Source organism: Palaemon carinicauda, chromosome 20 (assembly GCF_036898095.1).
Source record: "Palaemon carinicauda isolate YSFRI2023 chromosome 20, ASM3689809v2, whole genome shotgun sequence".
In the NCBI taxonomy this organism is placed as follows: domain Eukaryota; kingdom Metazoa; phylum Arthropoda; class Malacostraca; order Decapoda; family Palaemonidae; genus Palaemon; species Palaemon carinicauda.
In genome coordinates, this window is record NC_090744.1 from 65,444,187 (window position 1) to 65,463,988 (window position 19,802).

A 19,802-nucleotide genomic window follows, 5' to 3' on the forward strand; every position below is an offset into this window, starting at 1 on the left:
AAAACATGATATTTGCTAAAGGAAAAACTGAAAGGTTTTCCAAATAAAAAGTTCCTTTAATTTAGAATTTAAACCATTTAAGCTAAGAAAGAATGAACGAAACGCTAGAATCGGTTACTCTTACTGCAAAGTGAAACCGTGATACACTCTCTCTCTATCGTAACGATAGAGCGCATGTTGAACGTCCTGAACGCCAACAACTGCGTAGACTAAAAACTAAACGTTAGTTCATCTTTGAAAACAGTACGAGACTATCAAAGAAATTCTTTCAAAAAACATTAAATTTAAAAAGTTTAAAATTCTTTAAAGGTTAAATACGATATAACGGGCTCAACGTTGATTAACTTCGGTTCCAAGTTAGGACCGCCTACTATCAGAAAAGGTCGCAAATAAACAAAACATAAAAACTTATTTTTATAAGTTTATAATAAACGGAAAGTTAATCGAAGAGGCCTAATAAAGGCGGAGAGATATAAAATATATAGATCTAAAACGTGTTAAGCAAAATTACTAAAAACCTAAACACACTTCCGTCTAAGGGAAGGGTCGGCCATTTAAAAGTGAAAGAGAGTCCATACTCTCTTTGTCACCATAATTAAATCTATCCAAAACGAGTTCAAGTTTTGAAATGAAGATAAAACCCCTGCATAGCGAAAGCTCAAAACTGGAATAGTGTACTTCACCAAATAGTTGTGAAAACAAATCCAGTTAGTAACAGCGTATTTAGTAGGTCTTGCCAGTGGCACGACAGAGAGAAAATTGGTTCTATGTTGACATCGAGTACTTGAGTACCTACTTGACAGATGGCGCTGTTGATGTACACCCCCACCTGTATAGCGATCGCTGGCGTATTCCGCCCGTAGGTTTTTCTGTCGGGCAGCAGAGCTGACAGCTATATGATCATCGGGTAAGTTTAATATTGAAAATTTCCTTTACTCACTGAGCTATTTTTCCTGTTGAAGCCCTTGGGCTTATAGCATCCTACTTTTCCAACTAGGGGGTAGCTTAGCAAGAAATACTGTAATAATAATAATAATAATAATAATAATAATAATAATAATAATAATAATAATAATATACTCCTTACAGGAGCCACATCCACAATGAAAACTACAAGGACTATTACGAATGAATGAGATCTTGGCCACTGCTGCAGTAGTACAATATCAAACCCTACAGTAATTGTTAACAGGCAGAACACATTTATAGGTTCTTAGCATACTAGGACAAGTCCTTTTCCTATCCCATTTTAAAGATAGAATAAGCGACACTCAAAATAATTGGAGAATTGTTAGAAAAATAGTGACCTATTCAGCTACAATTATTCTCAAACCAGATCATTTGTCTTTGGATTAAATTTATCATGAGATAAAATTGCTTTGACTTTATCAAATTATTCTCTCTCAGTTAAAAACCTTTTGCCGTGACTAAAATGCAATAATGAAAACAGAAACTTTCTACGATACATCAACCGAAATTTGTTTTTAAACAATAAGGTTTCACGAAAATGTAAATGTGTCCTGCTTATTAACGATATTATCAAAACACAAACGGTCCTCAACTTATAAACATATGGAAACACGAACACAAATCCAACTGAAGTCGTAAATCTGAGATATTGTATAAAAAGTTCATAATGAAATTCTGCAATATAACAATATCATACAATTTGATAGAGTACGCAAAACGACATTTCCAACATGAAACGGGACTATCTGTGGAGACATTTGCATCTGAAAACTATAGGCGTGTGAGTTGGTGAAAATTTCACAAAATTCGACTTACAAACAGCTTCTTGGCACCTTTTAACCCTTTTACCCCCAAAAAGGACGTACTGGTGCGTTTCACAAAACTCATCCCTCTACCCCCATGGACGTACCGGTACGTCCTTGCAAAAAACTGCTATTTACATATTTTTTTGCATATTTTTTATAATTTTTTGAGAAATTTCAGGCATCTTCCAAGAGATTGAGACCAACCTAACCTCTCTGTGACGGAAATTAAGGCTGTTAGAGCAATTCAAAAAAAATATACTGCAAAATGTGCTTGAAAAAAAATAACCCCTGGGGGTTTTAAGGGTTGGAAAGTTCCAAATAGCCTAGGGGTAAAAGGGTTAACTTTATAAGCTGAGGACATGAAATTGTATAATACTGTATGAGGAACATGATGCCAATTAATTTTCTATTACACAGAGCAAAAAGCAAGGTAAATCACATTGAACTTTAGATGCTCTTTGTTAAATAAAGTAAAAAAACCAAATGGTTTTTAAACGATACAATCTATTAGACTTTACGACCTTACACAATCATACCTTTTACCTGCTTCATAAAATCTAATTTCATGTACGTACTGCAATATCTTTTCCAAAAGCACAAACTACAGTATTTTAGTTCTCTTACGACCAATAAACGCTATGTTGAATGAAATAGGTAAGTACATACATACATACTACCAAGGCACTTCCCCCAATTTTGGGAGGTAGCCGGCATCAAACAAATGAAACAAAAACAAAAAAGGGGACCTCTACTCTCTACGTTTCTCCCAGCCTAACAAGGGACTCAGCCGAGTTCAGCTGGTACTGTTAGGGTGCCACAGCCCACCCTCCCCCGTTATCCACCACAGATGAAGCTTCATAATGCTGAATCCCCTACTGTTGCTACCTCCGCGGTCGTCTAAGGTAAGTACAGTGCATTAATCTTGATTAACTTTGTTGGAGTCTTCAGCGACAAGAGGGAGACAGTCCGTAAGTGGGACTCGACATCCTGAACGGAGGACTTCTGTAAAGGAAAATAAGGTTCTTTAGAAATGTTATTAGCCGTTAGCAAGTTCAGTACAGTCAAATAGCTAACATAATGATTTGAAAAAAAAAATTGCACTGAAGATCCTAATTAAAATGTTTCATATAACTCGTTTAACTGTTACTTGGAACATGCATTATCATAAACTTATAGGTGAAATATACTATTTCATAATTTTATAATACTGTACTGTACATTTTTTCATCATAAAAGAATTTCTTCGGGTTAGCTTATTTTGACGAAGCAAAAACCTCTAATCACTGTAACATAATCATAGTATCACAGTAGTACAAACTTTAACTACAATCTATAAATTACTTTATTCACCTAATAGGGTATAAATTATATAATAAATAAATTTAACGATTTAAATAGGAGTAATTATTAGTTAAGTATATTTGGTAATACATGCACACACACACACACACTCTCTCTCTCTCTCTCTCTCTCTCTCTCTCTCTCTCTCTCTCTCTCTCTCTCTCTCTCTCTCTCTCAAAATTTAGTTTTACTAGGAAATGAGAAGTCCGCTGAAGAACAAATCAAGACAACAAAATAAGATGAAACTGGTACTAAAGCTGATTAGATGAAATTTCATTTTTTTCAAATTTTGTGATGCAAGAAATCTAAGAATTTTTAATCAGACTACAATTACGGTATTATAATAATCACATTCACAGTTATTATTGGATTTCATTTCAATAATTAATTTGGGCTAATTACACAGAAAATTGGGCTTTAAGGGGAAACTGACGCAAAATTTAATTTGAGACAATGCATTTGCTGCAACGCCATTGCGACAGTATTTTAACTTTAGCGTCACTGCGTTAAGCGTCGATGAAATGGTCGTTAAGTCATCAATGCAATGGAGTAATGGCAAAACTGGTGACGGATGTACCAAGGACTGAGTATGACTACTTATTTTGAGGACTTATGATTGAAATCATCTTTCCTGAATTGTGTATTAACCCTTTTACCCCCAAAGGACGTACTGGTACGTTTCACAAAAGCCATCCCTTTACCCCCATGGACGTACCGGTACGTCCTTGCAAAAAAATGCTATAAAAACATTTTTTTCATATTTTTGATAATTTTTTGAGAAAATTCAGGCATTTTCCAAGAGAAATAGACCAACCTGACCTCCCTATGACAAAAATTAAGGCTGTTAGAGCAATTTAAAAAAAAATCTACTGCAAAATGTGCTGGGAAAAAAATAACCCCCTGGGGGATAAGGGTTGGAAATTTCCAAATAGCCTGGGGGTTAAAGGGTTAAGTGTTGCGCAGGGAATAATTCATAATTTTTATTGTACTGTATATCAGTATCAATAAGGGAGGATAAACTGCAAATCTCAAAACTAATTTGTATTTTTTCTAGCAATACAAACACGAGTCATTTCAATAGGGAGTCTTCCTTAGGTGGAAGGAAGTCCCAATGGCAGGAAAAGGCTGTCTGTTTTACCCTCGGCCCAGAGCCTGGCTCCGATACGAGGTAGGGGCATACCTAAATACTCAAGTTATGTTATCCCTGCTCAGCAAAGAAAGTAACATGCTTTGAAACTGACAATCATATGTATTATAAAATCGTAGCTATATTCTATAAGGTTTGATTCAAAGAGATGTCCTCACCTGCTTGAGTGTCTACTAGTACTAATACTCCCAAGCCCACGAGAGTTAGGATGGGCCAAAAGGTTACTTACATTTGGCATTAAGCACTAATAAGTAACAGATGAGTTGACACTAGGATAATTGTGTTGCAGAAGTACAGTTTCTACATTGACTATTGGACAGCCACTACAAGGCCTAGAGTGCAGGTGCCTTGGGTCTTGTAGGCACCGGGTGGTTCTTGTGGAAAGCAATGTTTGTGAAACGACCACAGATGTAATAAGCAATAGGAGAAGCCCTGGAAGATGCTTCTTCTAAAGGGTTTATAAACCTCATAATAGTCTCTAGCAGTCAAAGAGAAATGGTACTTTCTGTTGCTCGTTTCTCCTTTCATCCAGTGTTGACAAATAGATCAGACATTGGAACAACAAATTATATTCTTTATTAAATAGAGACTCACTGCCCTAACAGGGCATAGTAGTAAGTCCACTACGTCATCAGACACCTCTTTGAATGATGAGTCAAATCACTTGTCACAAAACGGTGGATTTTAGGTCTTAAGGGAAGCTATGGTTGCAGCCAGCCCATGAATATTGTGAGCCGTTGGCGTTGCCATTGTAAGCACGTCTCCAAAGGATTTGAAAGCTCTATTAATAGCCTCTCTATCAGTGTCTACCAAATGGATATTGCAAAATGCTAAGGTTGAGGCAACAACACGAAAGTTGTGGGCTTTTGTAGGGGCCCAATTTAACGCTCTTCCTTAAGATATAAGCCCTCATAACCACTTCTCAAAACCAGAAAGAGATTGTGATCTCAGACCCTCCCTTCTTGTTTGAATTGTGCTAACAAACATGATAGGAAAGGTCAGGAGGTAGGGAACAGTTCTCTTAAGGTATAGGCAGACTGCCCTAACAGGGCAAAGTAACAAACAGTCCGGATCATCAGTTATACCTCCTTTAATGCTGATATTGTAAAAGTCAAATCTGATATTATTAATAGCAGTATTTTGGATCTTGGTTGCAAATTTTGTAATGAAAGTAAATGAAAGATCTTTCCACCAGTTGGAGCGTGAAAAAAGATGATAGGTTTCGTAGTTTGCTCGCTCTTTGATGACACTAGAGCTAATTGGAAGACTCTCGGCAAGAAACCACCGATTACACAACGCCTCCCAGTCACCTGAGCACAGGGAGGTTCTCCAAAGGTGACAATAAGGCAGAAAAGACTCACACCTACGTAAAAAGCAATGCTTCACCTAAACACAAATACTGACAAATCAGCTTTAATCATAAACGACGAAGGATCTGGATCCAAGTGAAGATCCTGACGGGACTGGTTCCTATTGAGAAATTTACTTGAAACCATTATTTCTTACGGAGAAATTATGTTCCATTAACACGATTTCCGTTAGCATGAAATCTCCACGAACATAACCCTCGTGTTAACAAGGAGTTAACTGTATATATCCATTGTTAAAATTTGGTGAAAATCCAATGTATCAATTTCTTTTGACGTACTATTTAAAATTGTGAAAAATGCAAATCAGGATCTAAATTATCGATCCGATATCTAATGGAGTTGTCAATGGTCTAAGATGTATCTGTGGTGAAAATTCTGTCAAAATCCATCGAGTAGTTTTGACATACTCCTGTCCACAGACACACAGTCAAATAAATGAGTAAATAAACCGACTCAATTTTACTGTATTACCTCCTTGGCGGAGGTAATAAGTGAGCCAAGAGCTTACTCATAAAAATGATGAGGGTTTGTATTCGCGTAGGAACAAACTGATAATATCATAATTCCAGTTATATCAATGCCTTACCATCAAATGCTCAGAATCCAGATGACAAAAACACTTGGGTACACTAGGATGTAGCCTACGCCTCATTCTTCATTCCTGATTGCCTGGAGCTTGCCTCCGAGAGGAAGCTCTTAAGACTAAAGCTCATAGCCCCCACAGTTCCCATGTGCAAGGGAGGGGTTAAGGGGCAGCCCCAGCCCAGGTCTCTGAGGACCAAAATCCAGGTCTCAAGTTGGAGCCGGAAGGAATTCCATTCTTCCAATTTTCAATTTCAGCTGATCAGCCTGGAATAAAATATCAGATTAGGGGTATTTCCATCTCTTGCCAACTCAAAGGGCAATACAATAGTCTTACTAATTAATCAACATCTACAAAATCTATTGACTGTTCTATTTAATGGTCTACAAAATATCTGCTGCTGTGCTGCACTTCAAGATAAATGTAAGTAAAGTCATCTTTCTCTAAAATTCAAATTACATTACAAAAAATCATTTGATGACAACTCTCAATAAGTTCTACTTGAGACTAACACATCTGTATTATCCAATTCCCTTAAATATCTGATTGATTTTCACATGTGGGTTGTCTCAAGTCTTTTTTCATATATAAATACTATAACCCAACAATTGGATACAACTCGTGCCAGGCAATGGTTGCTGATGACTCAGTAGGTAGACCTACAGGCTCCCTAATTATTATTATTATTATTATTACTATCCAAGCTACAACCCTAGTTGGAAAAGCAAGATGCTATAAGCCCAGGGGCTCCAACAGGGAAAAATAGCCCAGTGAGGAAAGGAAATAAGGAAATAAATAAATGAAGAGAACAAATTAACAATAAATCATTCTAAAAACAGTAACAACGTCAAAACAGACATGTCATATATAAACTATTAACAGCAACAAAAACAAATATGTCATAAATAAACTATAAAAAGACTCTTGTCCACCTGGTCAACAAAAAAGCATTTGCTCCAACTTTGAACTTTTGAAGTTCTACTGATTCAACTACCCGATTAGGAAGATCATTCCACAACTTGGTAACAGCTGGAATAAAACTTCTAGAGTACTGCTTAGTATTGAGTCTCGTGATGGAGAAGGCCTGGCTATTAGAATTAACTGCCTGCCTAGTATTACGAACAGGATAGAATTGTCCAGGGAGATCTGAATGTAAAGGATGGTCAGAGTTATGAAAAATCTTATGCAACATGCATAATGAACTAATTGAACGACGGTGCCAGAGATTAATATCTAGATCAGGAATGAGAAATTTAATAGACCATAAGTTTCTGTCCAACAAATTAAGATGAGAATCAGCAGCTGAAGACCAAACAGGAGAACAATACTCAAAACAAGGTAGAATGAAAGAATTAAAACACTTCTTCAGAATAGATTGATCACCGAAAATCTTGAAAGACTTTCTCAATAAGCCTATTTTTTGTGCAATTGAAGAAGACACAGACCTTATATGTTTCTCAAAAGTAAATTTACTGTCGAGAATCACACCTAAAATTTTGAAAGAGTCATACATATTTAAAGAAACATTATCAATACTGAGATCCGGATGTTGAGGAGCCACCGTCCTTGACCTACTTACAATCATACTTTGAGTTTTGTTAGCTTACAAGGATGGTGAAGTTGCAGACACTACAAGAAACTATCAAGCTTGAGCGGGACTCGAACCCGAGTCCAACAGATAGTTGGGCGGGGATGTTTCCAATAAGCTACTTCAATCCTATCAGTGGATTCAATCTAAAATGCTACCTTTACAATCCTCATAAGAAAACAATTAAAATTGAAATGGTATGTCAAGGGGGAAGGCAAAAGAGATGAGAAGTAACTACTATTATTCTGAGATTGTCATACAGATCATAATCTAATACAAGCATGGGAGCCTTCGATTAAAAGTTCATCTTAGCGAATATGGCCCTGATTACTTTCCTGAACATTCATTATTATTAATATTATTATTATTATTATTATTATTATTATTATTATTATTATTACTTGCTAAACTACAATACTACTTACAAACTCAGAGTGCTATAAAGACAAGGGGTCCACAGGGAAAATATCCCGGTAAGGAAACAGAGACACGGATAGAATAGTGTCCCCGAGTGTACCCTAAGACATAGAACCCTCACCTCAGACAGTGGAATACCATGGTACAGAGGCTATGGCACTACCAAAGAAATGGGAACATTGATTTGATCTTGGAATGTTCTTCTCCTAGAACAGCTGCTTACCATAGCAAAAGAGTCTCTTCTACCCTTACCATGAGGAAAATGAGGAAAGTAGACAATGAACAATTACAGTGAAGAAGTTAACCCCTTGAGTGAAGAATTTTTCAGCTATCATAGTGTTGTTAGGTGTATGAGGAAAGAGGAAAATGTGTAAAGAATAGGGCTGACTATTTGGTGTATGTATGGGCAAAGAAAAAATGAGCCATAACCAGAAAGGGATCCAGGGAAAGTACAGTACCATATAATTCTTTGGCGGAAGTATCTCACCAAACAGTTTTTAGCATTGTATGAATTTTCTCAAATCTTGAATTGGTGAAATCACTTGAGCAAACTTTTCCAAATAAAATATCTTTCCTAATTACGTTACGTCATCAAGTGTATTAAACTAAACTAGGATCAAAGTCTACATTAAGACATTTGAAAAAATATTTCACTCATTCACCTAATAAAAAGTAAAATTATTACATAATCTCAGGGTAAAAAAAAACTTCAGAAGTTCTGCAGTGAATGTTTTTATGTTGAACAGACTGATATAGGTCTCTCATAGTTATGACAGATATATTTTAGCATTGATACTGACCTTAGGGTATTTTATATTGATTGTTAATTACTTGTCATGTAGTTTATTCATTTTGTTTCCTCACTTGGCTATTTATTCCTGTAGGAGCCCTTGGGCTTGTAGCATCCTGCTTTTCCAACTAGAGTTGTAGCTCAGCTAATTAGAATGACAATAATAATCATATATTAAAAAACCTATGAAGATAAATTAACAAACTTGATAAATTCAGTGGAGATATTCTTGATATTTCTAGTTTCCAAAGATGAAACTGAACAGCCTTTACGTACAAACTTCTCCCAAGGGATAAAATGCATATTCATCCATTACCATTGCCTTCCACATCTTATGCAGATATTTAGCTTTGTTTCCACTGCCAAGGTGGTTATAAAATTACCTGCATTTATTCATATATTTACTTGTTTGTCTGTCTGTTCGCAGGAATACGGCAAAACTTCTTGCGGGATTCTCACCAACTTTAACAACGGATCGGTATTATGCTGAGAACCCAATAGATTATGAAGGTGATCCAGATCAAGATAGCAATTCTAGTTATTATTGTTATTAATATACATTAGAATCATTCACGGCCAACATATGAAGAAGGGAAAGCTTGGTCCGTAGACCGGAGTAAACACTCTTCATTGATGGAGGTCTGAAATGTCTGATTGCTCTTTCTACTACTTGTTTCAAATGCATTTAGAATGTTGTCACCTTAAACTTTACAGCAAAGTTTAACCATTACTCCTAACAACACTAACCAGTTGGGCAACAGAATACAAGACTTAAAATATAGGGTTTCAAATTACAAACTTAATTTGCTCCAGGAAGCTATTTGTTAGTTAATTTTTGTTACATTTTGGCCTAACGCAGGCCTAACCTGAATTCCATGCCTATAATTTCCAGCTACAAAAGTCAACAAATAGTCAGGTTTTATATGAAATATATATCGTGTTATTACAAATGCCATTTTGCTTACTGTATTAACCCTTTTACCCCCAAAGGACGTAGTGGTACGTTTCACAAAACACTTCCCTTTACCCCCATGGACGTACCGGTACATCCTTGCAAAAAACTGCTATTTACAATTTTTTTTTTTAGCTTTTTGATAATTTTTGGAGAAATTTCAGGCATTTTCCAAGAGAATGAGACCAACCTGAGGTCTCTATGACAAAAATTAAGGCTGTTAGGGCAATTTAAAAAAATATAAACTGCAAAATGTGCTGGGAAATAAATAACCCCCTGGGGGTTAAGGGTTTGAAAGTTCCAAATAGCCTGGGGGTAAAAGTGTTAAATAATATAGTATTGATTTATGACAGTATTTCTTCATCTTATCTATTGTAATTTTCAGTTGGATTTGTATTTGTACCTCCGAATGTTTGTAACTTGAGAACCTTCTGTAACGCACTTCCAAAGATCCCTAGACCGCTCTATGGTGTCACACGCCTTACCATCCATAATCCGTGTACGATGAAACAATGGTTTTACGGCATCACATTCTACAATATTTCCTCAATTAAACCCTTTTTATCAAAGTAAAATAATTCTACTTAGTCCAATGACTTACCTTTACAGGCTCCAAGTGCACGACAGACAGACTAGAGTCATTGCCGAAGGACGACATGATGTGCTTTTTCTCTCGATCTCGTTCAATTTGTGTTCAAAGTTAATCCGCCTGAAATGAAACAAAAGTATCAGGAGAAAAATTCTATTGTTTGACTTCTCAAAAAGGAATTTTGGAATAATGCTTCTCAAAAGGGTAATAAAAATCCTTTTACTTTTCAATGAACGTCAAAAGACCTCGAGCAAAATTTCCCAAAATACATCTAGTTATTACTTTCAGAATAGAATCATTGCCTAATTAACACATTTGCAGGCCAATGTCAATTCAATAAATATCATACTATAAAGGTTTGACTAAATACGACAAATTTGGAAGCAATACAAACATGAAGCAGAGAAGAAACCAGCCAGTAAGCTTTTTTGTCAGGGTGTAACTACCCACCGCTAGTTAGCGAAGTGGGGAGCGGGGTAGGTTAACCCTCCCGCTCATACCAGCACTAGCGACTAACCCTCACTTTTGTAATTGTGGCAGGACTTTCAGGGGGTTGGTGCTGGCACGTCAGTATGTGAATACAGCTCCAAGTTTGTATAGCTAGAAAAAATGACAAATTCGGAAATAATTTGTATTTTTCCTAACGATACAAACCTTAGCTATTTACATTGGGTTTACTTTCGGCGTAGCTGAAATGACGAGCCAATTGATTTTAACGAGGGTTAACTACCCCCGCGCTAGTTAGCAGGGGTAGGGGAAGGGGTAGCCTTGCTACCCCTACCCCCCCCCCCACACACACCGGTGATTTGCTTCACTTCACTTAGAGGTAGGACTTGACTTGGGGGACAGGGCTGGCGGGCAAATATGTGTAAATAGCTAAGGTTTGTATGGCTAGGAAAAATACAAATTATCTCCGAATTTGTCATTTGTTCCGTAACCGAAATACAAACCACGCTATTTACATTGGGTGACTTACCCCTTAGGATGGGTGGAAAGTCCCCAGCCTTACTGACTTTGGCTTCACCCGGGGGCTCCGCCTCCCAGTGAGTAGCACTTGAGAAAAGGAGCCCCTGCACCTCACAAGTTCCTCGCTTCGCAAGGAACGTGTGGTCTACATAAGTTGTGTGTGGAGGAAAGAGCATGACTCATCCTATGAAGTTGACCTTGAAACCTTTAGATAAGAATCCAGGATAGGACGTTCCCAATACCATCTCATCAGGGTATGGGGGACGCGACAGTATTAAGCTTAATACTAGGAGCACAAGGAAGCATGGGTTACCTGCACAGGTTGAGGTCAGCTATGCGGAGACCAGGATGCTGCTTCCCCAAGAGAGGGGAGGATGAAGAAAGAAGTAAGGGTCAGACATACTCTTTCATTCACACAGACTAAAACCGGGTAACAACGCCCTCAACCTACTGCTACTTCTCCATAGAGGAGCCTGAGGTTAGACCAGCTGTTGTGCAGCCACCACAGGGCCGATAGAAAAGGTATCGAGGATCCTATAGGTCACGTCCTGCAGGTAGTGGGCTGTGAAGGTCGTCTGACGCTTCCAGACCCCAGCTTGAAGCACCTGCATCACAGAGAAGTTTCTCTTGAAGGCCAGGGACGTAGCAATGCCCCTGACGTCGTGTGCCCTAGGGCGACGTGACGCAGGAGGGTCTGGATTCAAGGCGTGAATCCAAGCCGAGATGGTGTTCTTGGTGACCCTCCTCTTCGTCCTGCCTGTGTTAACAAACAATGCTTGCACTTGAGGACGAATTGCAGCTGTTCTCTTCAAGTAACACCTCAGACTCCTCATTGGACATAGTAGCAGCTGGTCTGGGTCGCTTGTTACAGAACGGAGACTCGCGATCCTGAAAAAGTCGATCTGTGGGTCCGGCACGCCAGGGTTCTGAGTCTTGGCAACAAACTCAGGGATGAACCTGAATGTTACCTCCCCCGATCCCCTTGAATGGGGGATGTCGTACGAGAGACCATGAAGTTCACTAACTCGCTTGGCAGAGGCCAAAGCGAGCAGAAAAGCCATCTTCCAAGACAGGTGGCAATCAGAGGCCTGGCATAATGGTTCGAAGGGAGGTCTCTTAAGAGCCCTGAGAACCCGAACCACGTTCCAAGGAGGAGGTCTCACTTCCGACTGAGGGCAGGTACAGTGGAACCTCTACACACGAACGTATCTACATCCGAATTTTCCAACATCCGAAGTAAAATTCGAGCAAATTTTTTACTCGACACCCGAATTTTATTTCGACACACGAAGTAAACATTACGCCATTGAGCGTCGAGTGCTCAGTTCTCTGTTCTTGTGTGTATCGTGTGGTTGTCCTCTGTTTGGTCTGTTATTAACAGTGCTTATTTCCTTCCTTTTCTCACATTTCTTTTTTGATTTTACATATAATCATGGTGCCTAAGAAGCTAAGTTTCAGTAGAGGAAGAAGGCAATTCTTTCATTAGAATTGAAGCAAAAAATTATAGAAAAACATGAGAGCAGTGTGCATGTGAGTGATACTGTATGGCTAAACAATATGGCAGTAATAGGCCTATGATCTCGAGGATCATCAAGCTAAAAGCAGCCATTAAAGCAAATAACCAATGAAGGGGCTCACCATTATTACAAGACATCGTAGATATACCCTGGAAGAGATAGAACGCCTTTTGTTGATAGGGATAAAGGACAAAGAGATTGTTGGCAACGATCATTTGTGAGAAGGGCTAGCATGATGAACTGAAAGAAAGAAAAAAGCGAAGCAAAGAAAACCATGATAGCATTAACAAGCTCTTTTAAGTAAGACTTCTCTCTTTTTCTGTTTCTCTCTAAATATAGCATTAACATGTTCTTTAAATAATATCTCTCTCTCTCTCTCTCTCTCTCTCTCGTTCTTCTTCGCTGTTATAGTGTTAGATACGTCTATTATTTTTTTTCCGAGAGAGAGAGAGAGAGAGAGAGAGAGAGAGAGAGAGAGAGAGAGAGAGAGATTAAACAAAAATGTGTTTAGAGTACATATGATTTTTAACAGCGTCAACGAGTTAAAAACAATTAAATGTAACTAAGAAAGTAACAATAGCTAATCTGAATTCCTTTATTAACTAAAACAAATATTGATACAAACACACTCGTGTGCGTATGCACAAACACACACACAGGTGCAAAAATTGCTACGTAGTAAGAGAGACGGTCGGGGAGGAGGTAGAGATGGTGACTGCGATAACAAACCGTAACTCGTCACTGAAAGTGATGAAAATAAAAAATCGAAAGAAAAAAAATGTAAAAAATATGAAATAAAAAAAAAGAAAAAGCTAAGTTAGATTGAAATTTCCGTAGTGTAACTTACGGTATGTTATCGCAGTCACCATCTCTACATCCTCGCCGATCGTGTCTCCTCGTGCGTGTGTGTGTTTGCGCATACGCACACGAGTGTGTTTGCATCAATATTTGTTTTAGTTAATAAAGGAATTCAGATTCGCTGATATTGTTATTTTAGTTACATTTAACTGTCTTTCAACTCGTTAACGCTGTTAAAAATATTATGTACACAACACATTTTTGTTTAATCTCTCTCTCTCTCTCTCTCTCTCTCTCTCTCTCTCTCTCTCAGAAAAAATTAATAGACGTCTCTAACACTATCAGTGAAGAAGAACAAGAGAGAGAGAGAGAGAGAGAGAGAGAGAGAGAGAGAGAGAGAGAGAGAGAGAGAGAGAGAGAGAGAGAGAGAGAGAGAGAGAGTATTTATTTAAAGAACATGTTAACACCATGTCTACCTTCTCGCCGATCATCTGTCTCCTCCTGGAGTAGCAAATCCTACACCTGCGTTGGCCTGTCTCTAAGGTAAAGTGGCAATAAAACACATTTTATATTTATTTTTTCTTTATAATTATCTTTTATACATGCTTTTTTCATATTATGCAGTTATGTTATTGTTATGTATAATTATGTGTAGCCATTTATTAAGGATTTATTATGGGTTTTTAGGCTGAGGAACGAATTAAATGAATTACCATGTATTCTTATGGGAAAATTCGTTTCTACATCCGATCATTTTCTACATCCGAAGTTGGTTGTGGAACGAATTAAATTCGTATGTAGAGGTACCACTGTACGCTCATAGCTACGTATGAGTAGAGAGAGTTCCAGCGAGGAAGAAATGTCCACTCCTTTCAGCCTAAAAGCCAAGCTTAAGGCTGAGCGATAGCCTTTCACTGCTGAGACCGAAAGGCGCATTTCCTCACGCAAATAAACAAGGAACTCCGCTATTGCTGGAACAGTGGCATCGAGTGGAGAGATACCCCTCCCACGACACCAACCACAGAAGACTCTCCACTTCGCCGGGTAGACTCCCTCAGAGGACTTTCACAGGTGCCGAGACATCCTCTCCGCAACCTGTTGCGAAAAGCCTTTCTCCGTGAGGAGACGCTGGACAGTCTCCAGGCGTGAAGCCGAAGCGAGGCTACGGCCTTGTGGAAGATGTTGCAGTGTGGTTGTCTGAGTAGCTCATGTCGTGGGGGAAGTTCTCTCGGAAGCTCCGTCAGTAGCTGCAAAAGGTCCGGGAACCATTCCGCGTGATGCCATAGCGGAGCTATCAGAGTCATCGAACAGTTGACCGATAGTCTGGTCCTGTTGAGCACCCTTCTCATCAGACAGAACAGTGAGAAGGCGTAGACGTCAATGTTGTCCCACCGTTGTTGGAACGCATCTTGCCAGAGTGCCTTGGGGTCCGGGACTGGGGAGCAGTACAGGGGCAATTTGAAATTCAAAGCTGTCGCGAACAGATCCACGATCGGGAAACCCCACAAAGTCAGGACTTTGTTGGCTATCTGAGGATCCAAAGACCACTCGGTACTCACTATCTGCAAAGCCCTAATAGACTGTCGGCGAGCACATTCCTCTTGCCAGGAATGAAGCTAGCTGATAGTGTTATCGAGTGGACTTCGGTCCACCTCAGAATCTCTACTTCAAGATGGGATAGCTGCTGCAAAAAAGTACCTCCCTGCTTGTTGATATAAGCCACTACTGTGGTGTTGTCCCTCATCACCACCACGGAGTGACCCGCCAGGGTCTGTTGGAACTGTTGAAGAGCCAGAAAAACGTCCTTCATCTCTAGCAGGTTGATGTGCAGGTACTTTTCTGATTCTGACCAAAGGCCTGAGGTCCTCTGGTCCAGAATGTGCGCCCCCCCCCCCACCCTTCTTTTGACGCGTCCGAAAACAGTGTCAACTCCGGGGGGAGGACGAGAAAATCCACTCCCTTTCGCAGGTTCTCGTCGACCAGCCACCACCACAGGTCCGCCTGTTCCGAAGGTCCTATCGGGACATGGAAGTCCTGGGAATCGGATCCTTGATTCCACCGGGACTTGAGCCGCCACTACAGGGATCTCATACTGAGACGGCCGTTTGGAACCAGACGAGCCAGGGAGGGCAGGTGACCTAAGAGACGCAACCACGATTGGGCGGGAAGCTCTTCTCGCCTGAGGAAGGGTTCCGCCACCCTCCTCAGCCTTGCTATCCTGTCGTCTGATGGAAAGGCTTTGTGGAGATTGGTGTCTAACAACATGCCTAGATAAACCAGTCGTTGGGACGGCTGCAGAGAGGACTTCTTGAGATTTACAACGATCCCCAGATCCTGGCAAAGTCACAGAATCCTGTCTCGGTGTCGAAGAAGGGCCGACTCCGAGTCTGCTAGGATCAGCCAATCGTCCAGATAACGAAGGAGACGGATGCCATTCCTGTGCGCCCAAGATGAAATCAGGGTAAACACTCTGGTGAACACCTGAGGTGCTATGGAGAGACCGAAGCACAGCACCTTGAACTGGTAGGTCTTGCTGTCTAGGCTGAATCTCAAGTACTTCCTGGAAGACGGATGGATTGGGATCTGGAAGTAGGCGTCCTATAGATCCAGTGTGCACATGAAGTCTTGTGGTCTCACTGCAAGTCTGACCGTGTCCGCTGTCTCCATGCTGAACGGAGTTTGCTTGACAAACTTGTTCAGAGCTGAGAGGTTGATGACAGGTCTCCAGCCTCCAGACGCCTTCTTTACAAGAAAGAGTCGACTGAAGAAGCCTGAGGAGCCATTAACGACCTCCTAGAAAGCATCCTTCTTGAGCATGGTCTCGACTTCTGCCCGAAGGGCCAGCTTCTTTACCGATCCCATGGCATAGGAGCTCAACAACACTGGATTCGCTGTCAGGGGAGGTTGAGATGTCGTGAATGGGACGCGATAGCCTTGGCCGATCACGGAGACCGTCCAAGCATCAGCCCCATGTTGCTGCCACCTGTGCACGCAACTTTGAAGGCATCCCCCACAGGTGGACACGCGGGGGGGCTGCCACTCCTAGCGCTTGCGGCCGCGGCCGCTCCCTCTAGGAGTCTTGCCTCCCTTGGAGGAGTTACCGCCCCTCTTGTCCTTGGCTGGAAAGGGCTGGGGTTTAGACACCACTTTCTTAGCTGCCGGCGCCTGCTTTGGTGTCTTGCGAGGCTGATGCTGCGGTTGCTGCGGAGCAGGAGGGTTGTAGGGCCAAGATGCAAGGGCCCTTTGGAGGAGGGAGTCTTGGCTAGACTTCCTCCACCTCTCAGCTGTACGTTCCATGTCTTGAGGCTCGAACAGATTCCCCCCAAGGAGGGAAGCGTGCCTGAGCCTGCAGACATCCACGGCGGGGACCTTCGGATGGATCTTCTCGGTCACCGCATCACGACGCTTCAACACCGAGTTGGTCCATAGGTTGGTAACCTAATGTGCCAGGAACTCGATGGAGCGAGTGCCCAAGAGGAGGAAGGTCTCCAGGGCCTTACTATTGGTCTCCTTAGACAGATCCTCGGAGCGCAATAGGTTGCCCAGAGAACCTAGCCAGATATCCCGCCACGAAGTGGCCTGCATGGTGCACTTCGCGACCTTCTCCTGGCTCAGGATCTCCGACACCAAGAATGTCACCTGCCGGGCGGAGAGCTTCTCGAGAGGAATTCCCCTAGCAAGCTCTTCTACCGAATGATGGAGGGGAAGAGCGAGGCTAGACTCCCCCATGATCTCGAAATACCTCCTCTGCTGGAGACGAGAAGGTGGGAGGAGTTTGTTCCCGGCAGAGGAACGACTGGAGGAAGCCAGAACTGCGAGTTGACCATTGGACCTGGCTCTAGCACTCTTCAGCCCCTGGGACCAGGGCAAAGCCGCGCTGGCCTTGGGGGACTTCTGAGTTCCGTACACCTGATCCAGGACCATGTCCTTACCTTCACGGGGGCGATCACAGGGTCCATGAACCCGTTGAGTTGTCTCATCAGGCTCAGAACCTGCCAGAAGGCATGCTCAGACTCTTGTTAGTCTCCTCCCTGTGGACTGGCAGCTAAGTATCCTGTCCCCGGAATCTCTTCCTGGGGAGATGCGTGGACGTTCTCCCGGGGTGCAGCTGGATCCTGACGAATTCGAGAAGAAGACTTCGGAATAGTCTTGGAGTCCTTGGGTTCCCTCCTGGGCGGGATACACGACCCCAACAAAGAGGTCTGGAAGGCGCCTTCCGCGCGAGACGATTCCCCTCCACGAAGAGATGACTCCCCCTTGGTGCCGAGGGGGAGACCGCTACCTCACTGGATTCTCCTGAGGACGGAAAAGCCTCGTCCTTGGGAGAAGGAGAAAACGCCTGCGAAGGGGACGGAGCCTTCCTGACGGACCTCTTAGGAACCAACTTCTCCCTGGGAAAAGTCACCATGAAGTCCATTCCTCTCCTTCTCTTCAGCTGGGGCGAGGCCGCTGTTGGTTTGTGTCCTTGATCGGCGAGTGCCGGCTTCATAGCCTTCACTAATGCCCACATCAGAGGACCAAACCAAGACTGCCGAGACACGGACACAGAGTCCGAAATTCCCGCTGGAGGGAAGGGGATCGGGCGATCCTTCGGAGTGGACACCACTGGACCTGTCTGTAAGGAAAAAGGGGAAGAAAGTTGCTCTGACCTCTCCGATGGGTCTTCCCTATCTTGAAAAAGAGACATGCGCTTAGGCGGAGGCGATCCTGATTGCGGTCTGGCGACACGCGTCCCTGCTGCTGTCGCGAGCTGTGGAACCCGACGCGAAAGGGGGTCGTGCTGACGCTCGTGCGTAGGCGAAACTAAGAAGTTGCGCGCGAGAGGCTGTTGAAGCGCGGCCGTGCAATCGCGAGGAGACAATCGAGCGCGGGAGCAATCGCGCGTGGGCGTGCAGGCGAGTAAGCGCGTGGGCAAGCGAGCACGTTGGCAAGAGAACGCGTTGGTGCGTTGGCGAGAGAACGCGTTGGTGCGTGGGCGAACGAGATCGCTCCGACGACCGCTGTCGATGGTGTCCAGGGGACCTGTAACGCGTGGGAAAGCGATGGCGAGCAGGCGATCGATGGCGTGTTAGTGAACGCTGGCGCATAGGTGAGCGATGGCGCGTTGGCATGGTGGCGCGTTGGCGAGCGATGGCACGTAGAACGCGCAAGCGAGCGACCACGCGTGGGCGAGCTGGTAGAATGAGACCCATGTCTCTCCAGATCCTCTGGGCACCGACGAGTAGGAGAGCTCTTGCGCGCAGGCGAAGAGTCACGCGAGCGGTCAGGAGATCGCCGATGTTCAGGTGATCGCTGACGCGCTGGGGACCGTTGACGAGCAGGCGAACGTTGACGCGTCCGTGATCGCTGGCGAGCAGGAGGGCAGCGCGTGGAATTCCGTGTGGGAGCTGCTGGCACGGTGCGCAAAGGCGAACGTTCACGAACGGGCTCAGGAACAGGAGATGCGTGGGGGCGAGGGCGTACAGGAACCTTGGAAGTACACGTTGGAGACCGCGAGTGTTGCTGCGCTGGTACAGGCTGATGAGCAAGATCGCGAGGGCAAGGAGAAGAAGAGTCCTTGTCTAAGACCTGAACCGAAGTTCTAGGTCGCGCGGGCGAGCGTAGGCGCACAGGGCGCGTGTCAGGAACTGGGAGCGCAGGTTCGCTCTGACGGGCAGGAGATCTAGTGCACTCAGGAGAACGATGGCGCGCAGGGCGCACAACAGGAACAGCAGGATGTTCGATGTCCTCAGGAGAGCGCTGGCGAGCAGTGGGGCGACGATCATCAGGAGAGCACTGGCGAACAGGAGAGCGCTGACGAGCAGGAGAGCGCCTGTGCGCTAACACTGCAGAAGGGCGCGCAGGGGAACCCTGACGCGCAAAGGAAGCACCCACACCGTGGGAGGCAACCCTTTGCCCCGAAGGGACCATTGCCCGTCGGATGACGAGGTCAGACTGCTGACCATCTGCACCAGTAGCGGAAGGTCTGG

General features: G+C 42.9%; 1 long non-coding RNA gene across 1 annotated transcript in view; it reads right to left on the minus strand.

Annotated features, from left to right (window-relative positions):
- Positions 1–941: 941 nt before the first annotated feature.
- The window catches only part of LOC137659504 (uncharacterized), a 60,125-nt gene continuing 41,264 nt past the window's right edge, over positions 942–19,802 (minus strand). The window contains exons 2-4 of the long non-coding RNA XR_011047559.1: positions 10,565–10,672; positions 6,220–6,482; positions 942–2,777 (exon numbers count right to left, since the gene is read on the minus strand). This is a non-coding gene — a long non-coding RNA (uncharacterized lncRNA). The remainder of the gene's footprint in view (positions 2,778–6,219; positions 6,483–10,564; positions 10,673–19,802) is intronic.